We start from the raw sequence: 16,623 nt of genomic DNA, 5'->3' as shown, positions 1-16,623 counted from the left end.
GAAATATTTGTACATAACAATAGATTTCCATGATACAAAATAGTCTACATAATTGTTAGGTATACACTTTCACAACAAGTTATATGTGTGGGCCTGTAAAAGTTGATCTATCAATCAGCAATTCAGATTGATAATTGAGCATAAATTCCACCCACCAACATACTCCGTACATCTCAGATGCACATATCGCTGCTACCACCCACCTTTTGAGTACTTGGCATATAGGTACCCAACACACACATTGCTCTCCAGCAGTCCAAGAATATAAAATGAACTGACAAAAAGAATAGAATGGATCCATGACGGTGTACGGGGACGGTCAGCAAAGAAAACACATTGATAAAAGTGTATAAAAAGAAATTATTTTATACTCCAAACCAATTGAGCAGTATAAATTGATAAAACAGATAAGCATTAACATAATCATTACAATAGCACAACAAAGAGCTACTAATTTCTTAAGCTAAGCCATCATGTCAGATACCAGAAAGTAACCCTACATACACATGTCTCTATGTGCAATCCTTATCTAAATGGCATCTTTCTTAGTGCCACTGAAATATGCCACCTTGGTGTGGCCCTCATTTCTGCAATGTTCTTTCCTTCATATGGCCTACCTCTCTCAGGCACCCATCTCTGAATTCCGACAAAACTCTCTCTTCTCCTCCAAGGACCCCTCAATGAAATTCTCTCCTTCCTCTCTTAATTTTCTTCTTCCTCTAGTTGCACTTAGGTTCCTTTTGGGACTCCAGCTGTCCACTTTCCACTCCAACCTGGAGAAACTGTATGTTACTTTGTGATCCAAGAACTGTTTTGATTCTCAATATCAATTCTAAAGCCCTTTTAAAAATTGACCAAAGGCCTACTGAAAACACAATTTTGTTATAATACAAAATTTTATAAAATATTGTCATATTTGTATATATCTGTATATCTTACAAGTTCACAAGCTTATTCTCCTTTCAGAATTAACTATGTGACTGCTATATAGGTGCAGTAATGTTACTTTTTTATTGCAATAATAATGTTAATCACCTTACCAAACAAACAAACAGCATTAGATGGAAATTTTGAAGGAATAAAACATAAAGGGGGTTATGAAAAGCCTCTCAATTCCGCATTGAGGAACGGAGAATGATTATGCTTATGGTCAGGTGGAACAGTTGCAGAGGCAACCATCTGACACCCTGTAGGGTTTGGAATAGGATATGCATAATTGCCAGGCATCAGATGATTGCTTGAACAACTGTCTTGCCTAGCAAGAAGTAACAGCTCGCCCATTGTAAAAATAAAAGACAATACACAAACCATTCAATTGTATTAATTTTCCAGTTACTGGGAAGAAAGCAAAGTAACTAAAGACATTAAATTTTTATGTACTAGTGCATGAAGAACAGTCACCTTCTTACATGTAATACCTACAATATACAGTCGTGTCCAAAAGTGTAGCACCCTTGAAATTTTTCCAAAAAATTAAGTATTTCTCCCAGAAAATTATTGCAATTACATGTTTTGTTATACACATGTTTATTTTCTTTGTGTGTATTGGAACAACACAAACAAACATAGAAAAAAAAGGCAAACTGGACATAAAGTCTCTTCCATCCTTAAATAGCCACTGCCCGTTGGAGTCAAAGCAATTCAGAGATTCCTTGGTTTTGCTAATTATTATCGACAATTCATTCCTCACTTCTCCTCTCTTATCGCTTCTATTTCTGCTATGACCCGAAAAGGAGCCGATCCGAAGAACTGGTCTCCAGAGGCTGAGGAGGCTGTTATGCTGGCGTGTCCTTTAATAAAATAAAATAAAACTTAAAGGACACGTCGGGGTCCACCGGACTGCAGAGGAGCTGCAGCAGCTGAGTCCCAGAGGAATGTTCAGCTAAGCACAGAGAAATAAACTAGTGTGTTAAGTGCACACACAAGTAGTAAGTAAACATGGTACTATGCTGGGAGTTAGCAATACTCCAGAAACAAAACTAATAAACTTCTGCACTGCAAGACACCGCTGTGCAGAGCAGGAAGGATTTGGCAGCATGAAACGCCTGAGCACTAGATGACGACGTATAGAGCTGCAGATAGCTGCAGGCCAGGAAAGGCCTGGAACCTAAGTTCCTAAAGAGGAGGAGGATCTCTGCAGCACCCAACACATGGGTGTAAAAGCGGCAGTGTGACTACACATACAGTGGTGGCCAAAAGTATTGGCACCCCTGCAATTCTGTCAGATAATACTCAGTTTCTTCCTGAAAATGATTGCAATCACAAATTCTTTGGTATTATTATCTTCATTTAATTTGCTTGCAAGGAAAAAACACAAAAAGAATTGTCCTAAACCCAAATTGGATACCAAACCTAAAAAAGGGGGTGGACAAAAGTATTGCCACTGTTTGAAAAATCATGTGATGCTTCTCTAATTCGTGTAATTAACAGCACCTGTAACTTACCTGTGGCACCTAACAGGTGATGGCAATAACTAAATCACACTTGCAGCCAGTTAACATGGATTAAAGTTGACTCAAGGGCGTGGCTTAGCGGCACATGAGCAGAAACGCAGAAACCACACTTAGAATCCCTAGAACGGAACCTAAATGCTGACAATTACTGACCAGCAGGAAAGGGGCTGGCCGGAAGCCGCGAGAAAGCCCTTCTCCTGCATACTGGTCTAACATTACCCCCCTCTCTAGGGCCCCCCCCCAAAAAAAATATGTTTGAGTTGGAGTTGGAGTCGGCAGGAAGTGGAAAGGGCTTGGATATGTGGTTTGAAGGAGAGATCAGAGTCCAGGGTTACCCCGAGGCAGTGAGCTTGTGGGACTGGGGAGAGTGAGCGGCCATTTACTTTAATGGATAGGTCTGTTGGTGGGGTTGAGTGAGATGGGGGAAAAATTATGATTTCTGTTTTGTCCATGTTAAGTTTTAGAAATCTAGCAGAGAGGAAGGATGAAATAGTAGATGGACATTGTGGGATTTTGATTAGTAAGGAGGTGATATCGGGTCCAGAGAGATAGATATGTGTGTCATCAGCATAGAGATAATATTGAAAGCCATGGGACTCTATGAGCTGTCCCAGGCTGAAGGTGTAGACGTAGAAGAGCAGGGGTCCTAGAACTGAACCTTGGGAGACACCAACAGATAGGGGGCAAAATAAGGTGGTGTGTGGGAGACGCTAAATGCCCAGTCTGTTAAAAATGAAGAGATTCAAGATACGGCCAAATCTGTGATGCCAAAAGATGAAAGAATCTGTAGTAAGAGGAATGGTACACTGTGTGACAAAAGCAGAGGACGAGTTCAAGAAGAGGAGGACAGAGTAGTGTCACTTGGATTTGGTGGTTAGTAGGTCATTGATGACTTTAGTCAGGGTAGTTTCAGTTGAATGATGAGGCCGTAAGCCAGATTGTAAGCACTCAAAGAGGGAGCAGGAGGAGAGGTGTGAGGACAGTTCAAGATGGACGTGTTGTTCCAGTAGTTTTGAGGCATAGGGGAGAAGTGCTATGGGACGATACCTAGACACAGAGGGTGGGTCAAGGGAGTTATTTTTGAGGATGGGTGTGATCAAGGCATGTTTGAATCATGAGGGGAAAACACCAGTTGTTAGTGATAGGTTGAAGAGATGGGTTAGGGTTTGGATGAAGACTGTGGTGAGGTTTGGGATGATGTGGGATGGAATCAGATCAAGTGCACAGGTGGTGAGATGTGATCTTGAGACTAGAGAGGAGGAAATTTGATCTTCTGCAATGGCGGAAAAGCTGGTTTTGGAGGTGGAGGGCTGAGTAGTTAGGACGAGGGGTTGTGGGGGCTGTAGGCCAAAGCTTTCTCTGATGTTCTCTGAATGTTTCTCTGAACATACAAACAAGGAGCTTGTATGTTCTTTGCGTGGGTTTCCTCCGGGTTCTCTGGTTTCCTCCCACACTCCAAAAGACATACTGATAGGGAATTTCGATTGTGAGCCCCAATGGGGACAGTGCCGATATTGTCTGTGAAGCACTGTAGAATTAATGGCGCTATATAAGTGAGTAAAATAAATAAAAAAAAAAAAATGTTATCGATGGTATTTTATCAGGCAATTTCTTTAGTGGTGCAATTGCTTTATAAAGCAATGTGTCTTCTACTTTATCTGTTTTGAAGTACATTTCTATATTGTGAGGTCTATTTATGTTGCACTATTAGATAAATCACTAGTCATGTACAGTGGGTACGGAAAGTATTCAGACCCCTTTAAATTTTTCACTCTTTGTTTCATTGCAGCCATTTGGTAAATTCTAAAAAGTTCATTTTTTTTCTCATTAAAGTACACTCTGCACACCATCTTGACTGAAAAAAACAAGGAATGTCGACATTTTTGTAAATTTATTAAAAAAGAAAAAACTGAAATATCACATGGTCATAAGTATTCAGACCCTTTGGCTCAGTATTGAGTAGAAGCACTCTTTTGACCTAGCACAGCCATGAGTCTTCTTGGGAGTGATGCAACAATTTATTCACACCTGGATTTGGGGATCCTCTGCCATTCTTCTTTGCAGATCCTCTCCAGTTCCATCAGGTTGGATGTTGAACGTTGGAGGACAGCCATTTTCAGGTTTCTCCAGAGATGCTCAATTGGGTTTAGGTCAGGGCTCTGGCTGGGCCAGTTAAGAATGGACACAGAGTTGTTCTGAAGCCACTCCTTTGTTATTTTAGTTGTGTGCTTAGGGTCATTGTCTTGTTGGAAGGTGAACCTTCGGCCAAGTCTGAGGTCCAGAGCACTCTGGAAGAGGTTTTCATCCAGGATATCTCTGTACTTGGCCGCATTCATGTTTCCTTCATTTGCAACCAGTTGTCCTGTCCCTGCGCTGAAAAACACCCCGATAGCATGATGCTGCCACCACCATGTTTCACTGTTTGGATTGTATTGGGCAGCTGATGAGCAGTGCCTGGTTATCTCCACATATACCACTTAGAATTATCACCAAAAAGTTCTATCTTCGGCTCATCAGACCAGAGAATCTTATTTCTCCTAGTCTGGGAGTCCTTCATGTGTTTTTGAGCAAACTCTATGCCGGCTTTCATATGTCTTGCACTGAGGAGAGGCTTCTGTCGGGCCACTCTGCCATAAAGGCCCGACTAGTGGGGGGCTGCAGTGATAGTTGACTTTGTGGAACTTTCTCCCATCTCCCTACTGCATCTCTGGAGCTCAGCCACAGTGATCTTGGGGTTGTTCTTTACCTCTCTCACCAAGGCTCTTCTCCCACGATTGCTCAGTTTGGCTGGACGGCCAGGTCTAGGAAGACTTCTGCTTGTCCCAAACTTCTTCCATTATGGAGGCCACTGTTCTCTTAGGAACCTTGAGTAATGCAGAAATTCTTTTGTAACCTTGGCCAGATCTGTGCCTTGCCACAATTCTGTCTCTGAGCTCCTTGGGCAGTTCCTTTGAGCTCATGATTCTCATTTGGTCTGACATGCACTGTGAGCTGTGAGGTCTTATATAGACAGGTGTGTGCCTTTCCAAAACAAGTCCTATCAGTTTAATTAAACACAGCTGGACTCCAATGAAGGAGTAGAACCATGTCAAGGAGGATCACAAGGAAATGGACAGCATGTTACTTAAGTATGAGTGTCTGAGCAAAGGGTCTGAATACTTATGACCATGTGATACTTCAGTTTTTCTTTTTTAATATGCAAATTGCCTCTTCAGAGAAAAGGAGTACTTGAACTCTATATCGCCACAGCATGTCACTCTCCACAAGGAGAAACGTTACCTCTTTTTTAATAAAGTTTTAAAAATTTCTACATTCGTTTTTTTCCAGTCGAGATGGGGTGCACTTTAATGAGAAAAAAAAATTAACTTTTTAGAATTTACCAAATGGCTGCAATGAAACAAAGAGTGAAAAATGTAAACGAGTCTGAATACTTTCCGTACCCACTGTATGGTCTGATCTTTCTGGCTGACTACATAAGCAAATACCTTAGCTGTGGTTCTTGGATATATTATTTATTATTTGTTATTTTGCCTAGTTGATAATATCTATCAGGTCAAAAGACTGGTGGGTTTTCAGCCTTATTGCGGGCTTTTATATTTCTTCTTAATGTAATTTATGGACATTTTTAAATGTTTTGAATTTGTGTTGCAGTTCATATCAATAAAATCTTTATATTTCTTTGGTGATCCCTGTATACATAGCATGTGTCTTTTGTTTCTTCATACCTGCCATTTACACATTCTGCAGGCTGATCCTCAATATTTGGTGGTGCCCTCTTCATTATCTATATTTAACTGTTTCCGCATTTGTACACCATGTAGCTGCCTGACATTTGTTGTTAAATTTGGGAGGGTATTCTGTCCTCATGCAAAACAATTAAAGCAGAAACCATCCAAAACCTGACAAATTCAATGGACGAGAGAGTTCAGAAGCTCCTTTCGAACAAGGGGTCCTATGTGAAAATGTAACATCACCTAGAATAAAGTTTTGAGTTGAAAACTGTTTGATTTCAGTTTGTAATTACCTGCTAATGCTTATAATTTCAAAAATGACCATTTTTTTGTTCTTTATTAAAATGAAAAGGTTGAAAACTCTGCTGTGCATAATAATTTGGAACATGCATTTTGAGTGCAGTTTGAGTGTTTTATTTTTTAAACAATATACTGTTATCATAGGCAGTTTATACAAAAACCTTTCAATTGTACTCTAATAGTTATTTGACTGGAAAATTACAATGACTGCAATTCATATAGGTAATTTGGGAAAATATGAGAAAATATTATTTGCATAATAATTTGGAACACAGTGTACTGGCACAAGCCATCCTGGCAGTTGTAGTACTGATTGCAGGTCAGAATTTGCCGCCTTTGCCACTGGAAAGCGTATTAGTGGAGACAAAGCAGAGGCCGTAATGGTATATATGGGGCATCACTCGTCTCAGTCACAGCATGAATATGTTTCCTCTGACAGCGACACAGCCAGTTTGAGCCAGTATTCTGCGCAGTCAACCTCAACTGAGCAACTGGCTGATTTACAACATTGAAATGTGATGAAAATCGCCACTGCATATGTTGCACCACATGTACAAGCAAAATCAGGCACAGTGAGATGATGTATACTATTATGCAGCATAACCACTGGAGCTTGTGTTACTTTAAAACCGCCATCGTTAGATGATAATTTGTTGTGCTGCTTACTGAAGCCTTTGACAATATTATTTGTCTTTCGCGACTCAAATTTTTGGGACTACTCCTCATTTTTAGTGATATAAATTTTTTCGGGGAGAGGGGATAGCACTTGGAGTGAATTATCCCAGCAAGACCCTGAGCAGTATTAGGCTCCTGTGCAGGGATCGGTAAAAGAGGGCAAAAATTGTTATAAACAAATTGTTTATTATGGCTCACAATATTCACCAACATTTTTTTTGTATCTGAACTTTCGGGTGGGAATCAACCGAGGTAACTTCCCATGCTGCACAGGTTTGGGCCCTTGCGCATGTATTAATAGAAAGGGCCAAGATTCATGTAACTTAGAAAACAAAAATTCTTGACATTACATTAATGTAATATCCTTTAACGAAATTCTCAATTCTTGAATAATTATTATTTAATGATTCTTGGGGTCCGATGAAGTTCAACGGTAGAACCTATTGCGCAACATGGTGGCTCAGTTGTTAGCACGGTAGCCTTGCTGAAGTCCTGGAATCAAATCCCACCAAGGACAACATGTGCAAGGAGATTGTATGTTCTCCCTATGTTTGCAAGGGTTTTCTCAGTGTTATGGTTTCTTCCCACACTCCAAAGACATACTGATAGTTAAGGTAGATTGTGAGCCCCAATGGAGACAGTGATGACGATGTCTGTGAAGAGCTGTGGAATTAATAGCACTATATAAGTGAGCAAATAAATAAATAAAAACTTAGTGGAGGATTGGGCCTCGCCCAGGACGGGGAACATGAAAGGCTCTGATAGAGTTTCTTCTTTACTTATACTTTGTGTATTCATTATGAAACATATATCAGGTAGCTTAGGAGACAGATGGATCCTACTTAGTGATGTTAGATACATATTCTAGAGGCTGAGATTCAATATTAAGGAGTTATCTTGAGAAGGCATCACTTTTCCAAGGATTTAAAGTTCAACCGATTTTAATTTACATTAGTAATGGCTCATTCTTCTGGTAATGGAGAGTCTATTGCCGGATCTTGCCTTATAACATTCTCCAGTACAGGTTCTTCATTCAACAGGGTTATTTGTTGGCACTAAGTCACTTGACTAAAGCCCCCGTCTCACATAGCGAGATCGCTAGCGAGATCGCTGCTGTGTCACGGTTTTGGTGACGCAACAGCGACCTCACCAGCGATGTCGCTATGTGTGACACTTTGCAGCGATCAGGCCCCTGCTGTGAGGTCGCTGATCGCTGCACAATGTCCTGGACCTTTTTTTGGTCGTTGCCCTCCCGCTGGTCAGCACACATCGCTGTGTGTGACCAGCGGGAGCAGCGATCAGGCTGGTAACCATGATAAACATCGGATTACTAGGGGCACACGCGCACTTAGTAACCCGCTGTTTATCATGGTTACGAGCCTGCTAAAGTGAGCGGTAACCTCCCGCTCACCGTAACAGAGTGGTAATCATGATAAACAGCGGGTTACTAGGAGCGCGTGTGCCCCTAGTAACCCGCTGTTTATCATGGTTACCAGCCTGCTCCTGCTTCAGCAGGCTGGTAACCAGGAGCAGGACATCGTGGAAAGATTCTTTCCACAATGTCTCTGCTCCCCTGATCGTTGGTGAGCCTGCCTGTTTGACAGCTCACCAGCTACCACATAGCGACGCAGAAACGATCCCTGACAGGTCGTATCGTTGTCGGGATCGTTGCAGCGTCGCTAAGTGTGATGGGGCCGTAACAGAACCCTGATTCTTTGTTTCCCAAGGTCTGGATACCTAGGACACAAAAGAACGGATGGCAATCATCAAGTCCAAGATCCTGCGTTCATCGTTTATAAAATGCATCGTTATTACAGAGTAACCGTTTTTTAATTTTTATTTCATAAATCATTAGTATAAGAGAAAATAAGAAACTTTGTAATATCTCATCAGAGACATTAGCTTCATACTCCGCTGGAACTGATCAATCAATCTCTAAATTCTGAAGCCCAGGATAAAATCTGTATTGGGTGAAGACAGATTGTTACATTACTGAGATAGATGACAGTTGCTACTAATAAAATTGTATGTAGAAGGGAGGGGGGAGAATAAAGGAGTCAGAAGAAGAGCTTCTCCCTCCCCCTCAACCCTCATCTTCTATAGATGAAAGTTGCCATTGATAAGATTCTATCTCAGTAATGTAACAATCTGTATTCACTGAAGACAGATTTTACCAGTGAATTGAGAATTTTGAAATGAACGATCAGTTCTCGAGTTCTGGATCAGAAAGAAGCAGATTTCTCTGATAAGATACACTGTGTTTCAAATTATTATGCAAATAATATTTTCTCAGATTTTCCCAAATTACCTATATGAATTGCAGTCATTGTAATTTTCCAGTCAAATAACTATTAGAGTACAATTGAAAGGTTTTTGTACAAACTGCCTATGATAATAGTATATTTTTAAAAAAATAAAAAAATCAAACTGCACTCAAAATGCATGTTCCAAATTATTATGCACAGCAGAGTTTTCAACCTTTTCATTTTAATAAAGAACAAAAAAATGGTCATTTTTGAAATTATAAGCATTAGCAGGTTATTATAAACTGAAATCAAACAGTTTTCAACTCAAAACTTTATTCTAGGTGATGTTACATTTGCACATGGGACCCCTTGTTCGAAAGGAGCTTCTGAACTCTCTCGTCCATTGAATTTGTCAGGTTTTGGATGGTTTCTGCTTCAATTGTTTTGCATGAGGACAGAATACCCTCCCAGAGCTGTTGCTTAGATGTGAACTGCCTCCCGCCATCATAGACACACCTTTTGATGATGCTCCAGAGGTTCTCAATGGGGTTGAGGTCAGGGGAGCATGGGGGCCACACCATAAGTTTGTCCCCTTTTATGCCCATAGCAGCCAGAGATGCAGATGTGTTACGTGCAGCATGAGACGGGGCATTATCATGCATGAAAATGATCTTGCTGCGGAATGCACGGTTCTTCTTCTTGAACCATGGAAGGAAGTGCTGTTTGAGAAACTCAACATACATTATGGAGTTCATCTTTACCCCTTCAGGGATCCTAAAAGGGCGGACAATCTCTCTCCCCATGATTCCAGCCCAAAACATTACTCCACCTCCTCCTTGTTAGCGCCGTAGCTGTGTTTGCATGGGGTGTCCATCAACCAGCCATCCTCCACTCCATCCATCTGGACCATCGAGATCATTTCATGCATAATAATGCCCCATCTCATGCTGCACATAACACATCTGCATCTCTGGCTGCTATGGGCATAAAAGGGGACAAACTTATGGTGTGGCACCCATGCTCCCCTGACCTCAACCCCATTGAGAACCTCTGGAGCATCATCAAAAGGAGTGTCTATGATGGCGGGAGGCAGTTCACATCTAAGCAACAGCTCTGGGAGGGTATTCTGTCCTCATGCAAAACAATTAGAGCAGAAACCATCCAAAACCTGACAAATTCAATGGATGAGAGAGTTCAGAAGCTCCTTTCGAACAAGCGGTCCTATGTGCAAATGTAACATCATCTAGAATAAAGTTTTGAGTTGAAAACTGTTTGATTTCAGTTTGTAATAACCTGCTAATGCTTATAATTTCAAAAATGACCATTTTTTTGTTCTTTATTAAAATGAAAAGGTTGAAAACTCTGCTGTGCATAATAATTTGGAACATGCATTTTGAGTGCAGTTTGAGTTTTTTTATTTTTTTTAAAATATACTGTTATAGGCAGTTTGTACAAAAACCTTTCAATTGTACTCTAATAGTTATTTGACTGGAAAATTACAATGACTGCAATTCATATAGGTAATTTGGGAAAATCTGAGAAAATATTATTTGCATAATAATTTGGAACACAGTGTATATTACATAGTTTTTTTTTTATTTCATGTGTGCTATACAAGTTAAAATGATGGTCACTATTTATTCTTGGCGTACATCGCAGGCCTAGGCAGGTAAATTTTCCCCTTCCCGAGCAGGAAATTTGAGTACTTCTCATAGACTTACAGGAAATGACAGATAATCTTTTAACTGTTTATTATTATTTTAGGCTATGTGCACACGATGCAGAAATGCTCAGGATTTTTTCCTGAGCGTTTCTGCATCTCCCTGGCAGAAAAAAACGCATGGGGATTGTACATGCGTTTTCCTGCCAGGGACATGCGGAAATGAAGCGGTTACCCACTGACATTTCCGCATGCGGATTGACAAGCACTTTCCAAGCGATTAGCATCACTTGGAAAGTGCTTGTGACAACTAGGTCACACTATATAAATCCATGCAAACAGCATGGATTTATATAGTGTGACCCGAGAGAGTGGTAAAAATAAAAAAATAAATCTATACTTACCCTACGATGGCCCCTGGTGTCCCGCTCACTCCGTTCTACCTTGCCAGCAACAGTGAATTGAAAGACCTGCCGACGTCAGCGTCACGTGACCCGTCACATGACTCTGACGTCAGCGCAGGTCCTTCAACTCACTGCAAAGTGCCGGGAACCAAGAAGTAGCGGTGCGCGGGCCGACAGAAGGTAAGTATACATTTATTTTTTATTTTATTCTTGTTTTTACAGCTTTTTTTATGGTACCTGGGTGTGGAGGAGAGTCTCATCTTCTCCACACTCGGGTACCATCCGCACATTAGAACGCGCCAATAACGCAAGTACAAATGCAGTCTTGCGGTATTGGCGCGTTCTAATGCAAGTCAATGGCGGCGAAAATGCCGCGTTTCCGCAAAATGAATGGACATGCTGCGGATTTTTGAGCGCAGCATAAACGCTGCGGAAAAATCCGCAGCATGGGCACAGCACATGCGGATTATCATTGGGGAACATTGCTGCCCTTCTACCATGCGTTTTTAATGCGTTTCCGCAGCTGCAAAAACACTGCGGAAATGCATTAAAAACGCATCGTGTGCACACAGCCTTAAACAGAATTAAAAGTCTGTTTGTGCTATGTGTTACTAAACAGTCTGTTAGTTACGACCGATTGTCACCTATTTAAGCATAGCCAAATATGTTGAGGTCAATTGGACATATCTAAGTCTGAAAAGCCAGAGTACCATCCTAGGAGACATCAGAGTGTTCCACATCTTTTCTGGGTTTAACAGCACTTGAGGTTCATGGCGAATATAATCTCATGGAAAAATTTGGTGAAGCTGGCAAATGCAAATGACAAAAGATTTAATCAGTTTTAATCTTCTCTAATGCTTTTGAACTTTTATTTTTTTAGATTTTGTATTTTAAAATCAACTATCAAGCATTCACATATTTACAGTACCCATGACACAGTACTTAAATAACAATTACTATATGGGTGGGTTTACACATGTAAAATGTTTCTTTTTGTCTCTCATTCCAGCTATACTGTATTCAGAACTTCTTCATGTGTTTCCATCTGAATACCTCAAAAGTGTAGTAGAGTAGTTATAGTAGCAAACTAGCATAGTAGTTCAGTGGAATAAGCTATTATATCCTGCTAAGAATATGGACACCACCTGAAAGAAGAATCAAAAAGAATTCAAAAGTTTCGTATTTTGGACTCTGTTTGCCTAATTAAAGTCAATGGCTTCATCTGAGCAACATCTGAATATTATTTTCAATATGAAGGTTAGTAACCCTCTGCTGCCTGATGGGAGCAATATGAAATCTAAGGATCATTCAGAGCTTCATGCTGGGTCAATTTAAAGGGCATCTCCTTTTACCCTTCCATTACACTTCCTGAGGAAGCACACTGTGAAACACATGTCGTAATGAGTTGCGGGGGAACAAATTGGAATCGCACAGTCAAGAATGTTTTTGCTTACTTGTTATATAGGATTTTCATTTTTTTTTTTTTGGGCTGAACGTAAATCGCAAGATTGTTAATATTGGGGTGATAAATACTTTGCACCATCAACTGACTAGGGACGTATTATACTTACAGCACTTGCAGTTAATACATTGGCTTATAACCTTATGCAACATTGAGAAAAAGTAACCTTTGGCACAAAATAAAGAATTCTTGAAAGCGTGTTTTTATTGAACTACCAAAGTATAACAGAAAATTTATACATGCCATCCCCACTGAGGCACCGATGCAGCAACAACAGATATCCTTGATAAAGGCTGGAAAGGCTGAAACGTTAGAAAATTTCCAATTGCCGTTATACTTTGGTCGGTTCAATAAAAACACGCTTTCAATAACTCTTTATTCTGTACCGAAGGTTACTTTTTCTGGATTTTGGATTTTTTTTTCATGACAACTCATATATGGTTGTGCAATCCTTCTTACCTTTCTATTTATCCAAAATTGACTATCATACTGTCACTTTTGTGACTAACTGAATTTGACACGTGCCTTAATTAACTACTAGCAGTCACTGACATTGAGTGGAATTGTTCATTGCTCCCATGCCAGTTTTCTGGCATAAAAATGTTATGGAATATGACATTTGTACCATAAAGTTTGACATTTTCTTTGTTTTCTTTTTTTCGGAAATGTTGGAGAAGCCTATTGAAAGGGGTGCCCCTTGGCGCACACAAAGCAAGAGACTTCAGGCACATGTACACACGTGGTCAAAATTGTTGGTACCCCTCGTTTAATGAAAGAAAAACCCACAATGGTCACAGAAATAACTTGAATCTGACTAAAGTAATAATAAATTAAAAATCTGTGAAAATGGACAAATGAAAGTCAGACATTGCTTTTCAACCCTGCTTCCACAGAATTTAAAAAAAAATTAAACTTATGAAATAGGCCTGGACAGAAATGATGGTACTCTTACCTTAATATTTTGTTGAACAACCTTTTGAGGCAATCACTGCAATTAAACAATTCCTGTAACTGTCAATGAGACTTCTGCACCTCTCGACAGGTATTTTGGCCCACTCCTCATGAGCAAACTGCTCCAGTTGTCTCGTGTTTGAAGGTTGCCTTTTTCAGACGGCATTTCAGCTCTTTCCAAAGATGTGCAATAGGATTTAGGTCAGGGCTCATAGAAGGTCACTTCAGAATAGTCCAATGTTTTCCCCTTAACCATTCTTGGTTGTTTTTAGCTGTGTGTTTTGGGTCATTATCCTGTTGCAAGACCCATGACCTGCGACTGAGACCAAGCTTTCTGACACTGGGCAGCACATTTCTCTCAAGAATCCCTTGATAGCATTGAGATTTCACTGTACCCTGCACAGATTCAAGACACCCTGTGCCAGATGGAGCAAAGCAGCCCCAGAACATGACAGAGCCTCCTCCATGTTTCACAGTAGGGACAGTGTTCTTTTCTTGATATGCTTCATTTTTCCGTCTGTGAACATAGAGCTGATGTGCCTTGCCAAAAACGTCCATTTTTGTCTCATCTGTCGATAGGACATTCTCCCAGAAGCTTTGTGGCTTGTCAACATGTAGTTTGGCAAATTCCAGTCTGTTTTTTTAGGATTTTTTTTCAACAATGGTGTTCTCCTTGGTCATCTTCCATGAAGTTCACTTTGGATCAAACAACGACAGATGGTGCGATCTAACACTGATGTTCCTTGAGCTTGAAGTTCACCTTTAATCTCTTTAAAAGTTTTCCTGGGCTCTTTTGTTACCATTTGTATGATCCATCTCTTTGATTTGTCATCAATTTTCCTCTTGTGGCCAAGTCCAGGGAGGTTGGCTACAGTTCCATGTATCTTAAATTTCTACATAATATGTGCAACTGTAGTCACAGGAACATCAAGCTGCTTGGAGATGGTCTTATAACCTTTACCTTTAACATGCTTGTCTATAGTTTTTTTTCTAATCTCCTGAGAAAACTCTTTCCTTTGCTTTCTCTGGTCCATGTTGAGTGTGGCACACACCATGTCACCAAACAGCACAGTGAGTATTTGTAGACCTATATACAGGCCCACTGACTGATTACAAGATTGTAGACACCTGTGATGCTAATTAGTGGGCACAACTTGATTTAACATGTCCCTTTTGTCACATTATTTTCAGGGGTACCATCATTTCTGTCCAGGCCTATTTCATGAGTTTAATTTTTTTTTTAATTCTGTGGAAGCAGGGTTGAAAAGCAATGTCTGACTTTCATTTGTTCATTTTCATAGATTTTTAATTTATTATTACTTTTGTCAGATTCAAGTTATTTCTGTGAGCATTGTGGGTTTTTCTTTCATTAAACGAGGGGTACCAACAATTTTGACCACGTGTGTACAACAAAAAAGATGCACCTAATTTATTAAGAGGAGTGCAGCTCTTGATAAATTGGGCATCTTTTACTCCAGCAAGCTTTTTTATTAAATTTTTTTTTTACCTTGGAAAACACATTTTACAGGAGATATAGGGTTACTCTACTGGTAAATAGCTACTGGGAGAAAATGAATTTATTTCCTCCTTGGAGCCACCGGATTTCAATCATGGGGCGTGCTCACTATACTGTGAACGGCGAATGTAAGCACGCATCGGCACTTTGATTGACAGCTCGCTCTGCACAGATAAACTGCAGCACTGGCTTTCAATTAAAATGCTGTGGTGTGTTTACAGCAGTATAATGAGCGGTGACTGTAACTACTCCCTGCACTGCTCCCTTGACTGCAAACCAGATGCTACCAGGAAAAAATAAGTTCAGTTTCTCTGGGTAGCTGAACTTTCAGTAAGGTGGCCGGGCAGCATTAAAAGCTATGTACCCACAGAATAACCCTATATCTGCTGGTAAATCATGTTTTAAAAGACCGGTGGAAAGAATGTTAGTCGTAAGAAATTCTCCCCATTGTGTTTGTATTAGTTTATCCCATATAATGACATCTGGCTGATCTGAATAATTGTTTAATAATTATTTACTGATATATAACATCTATTTCTTTAGATTTCATCAAATTGTACTCCTGCCTATTACCACACCTGCTAAATTTGAATCATGTGTTTTGTGATTGTTATTTTTAACATTTGTAAGGAGTGGAGGTGTTGCCCACATTCCCCCTTGAAAACTTGTATATTGTTGCAATGTGTTATGACGTTTGAATGCTTAATAAGCTGTATTGATAGTGATAGGTTGTGTTCTGCCCAGCTCTAGGTAGCCTACAGGGTTAATGGCTGGGACTAGATCAGAGTGGGAGGGGCTAAAGTGAAGGGACAGAGGGAGTTTCCTGTCAGGAAGCAGATAGGACCTAGCTAGACCTTTGGTCTGATTAGCCAGCAGAGCCGCATGAATTGGGTGTCCCTAAAGTGAGCAGAGACCAAGGCAACGGATAGCGTGATCCAAAATAGAGACAAGGTGAAGTGATAAAAGGAGTGATCCTCAGAAGACTAGTTCTGGGGCAGGAAGCCTAGCGGGACAGTACGGAGCTATCTGACAGTCAAATGGTGGAGCAGAGCTCAGAAGGAAAGCGGGACGAAGAGAGAGTGTCCTAGTAAGTAACGGCCATAGTGCCACAAGTAGCTTCCCTAAGGGGAAAAGAATGCGGGTTGAATAATAGGACTCTCACTTACTGGTTAGTGATGCTTTTGTTGGAGACTATGGAAACTCCCAAAGTGCTATGCTGGATGGT

Source organism: Phyllobates terribilis, unplaced genomic scaffold (assembly GCF_046119375.1).
Source record: "Phyllobates terribilis strain yellow unplaced genomic scaffold, ASM4611937v1 Scaffold_3__8_contigs__length_932513732, whole genome shotgun sequence".
NCBI classification, from domain to species: domain Eukaryota; kingdom Metazoa; phylum Chordata; class Amphibia; order Anura; family Dendrobatidae; genus Phyllobates; species Phyllobates terribilis.
This window is presented reverse-complemented; position numbering follows the sequence as displayed.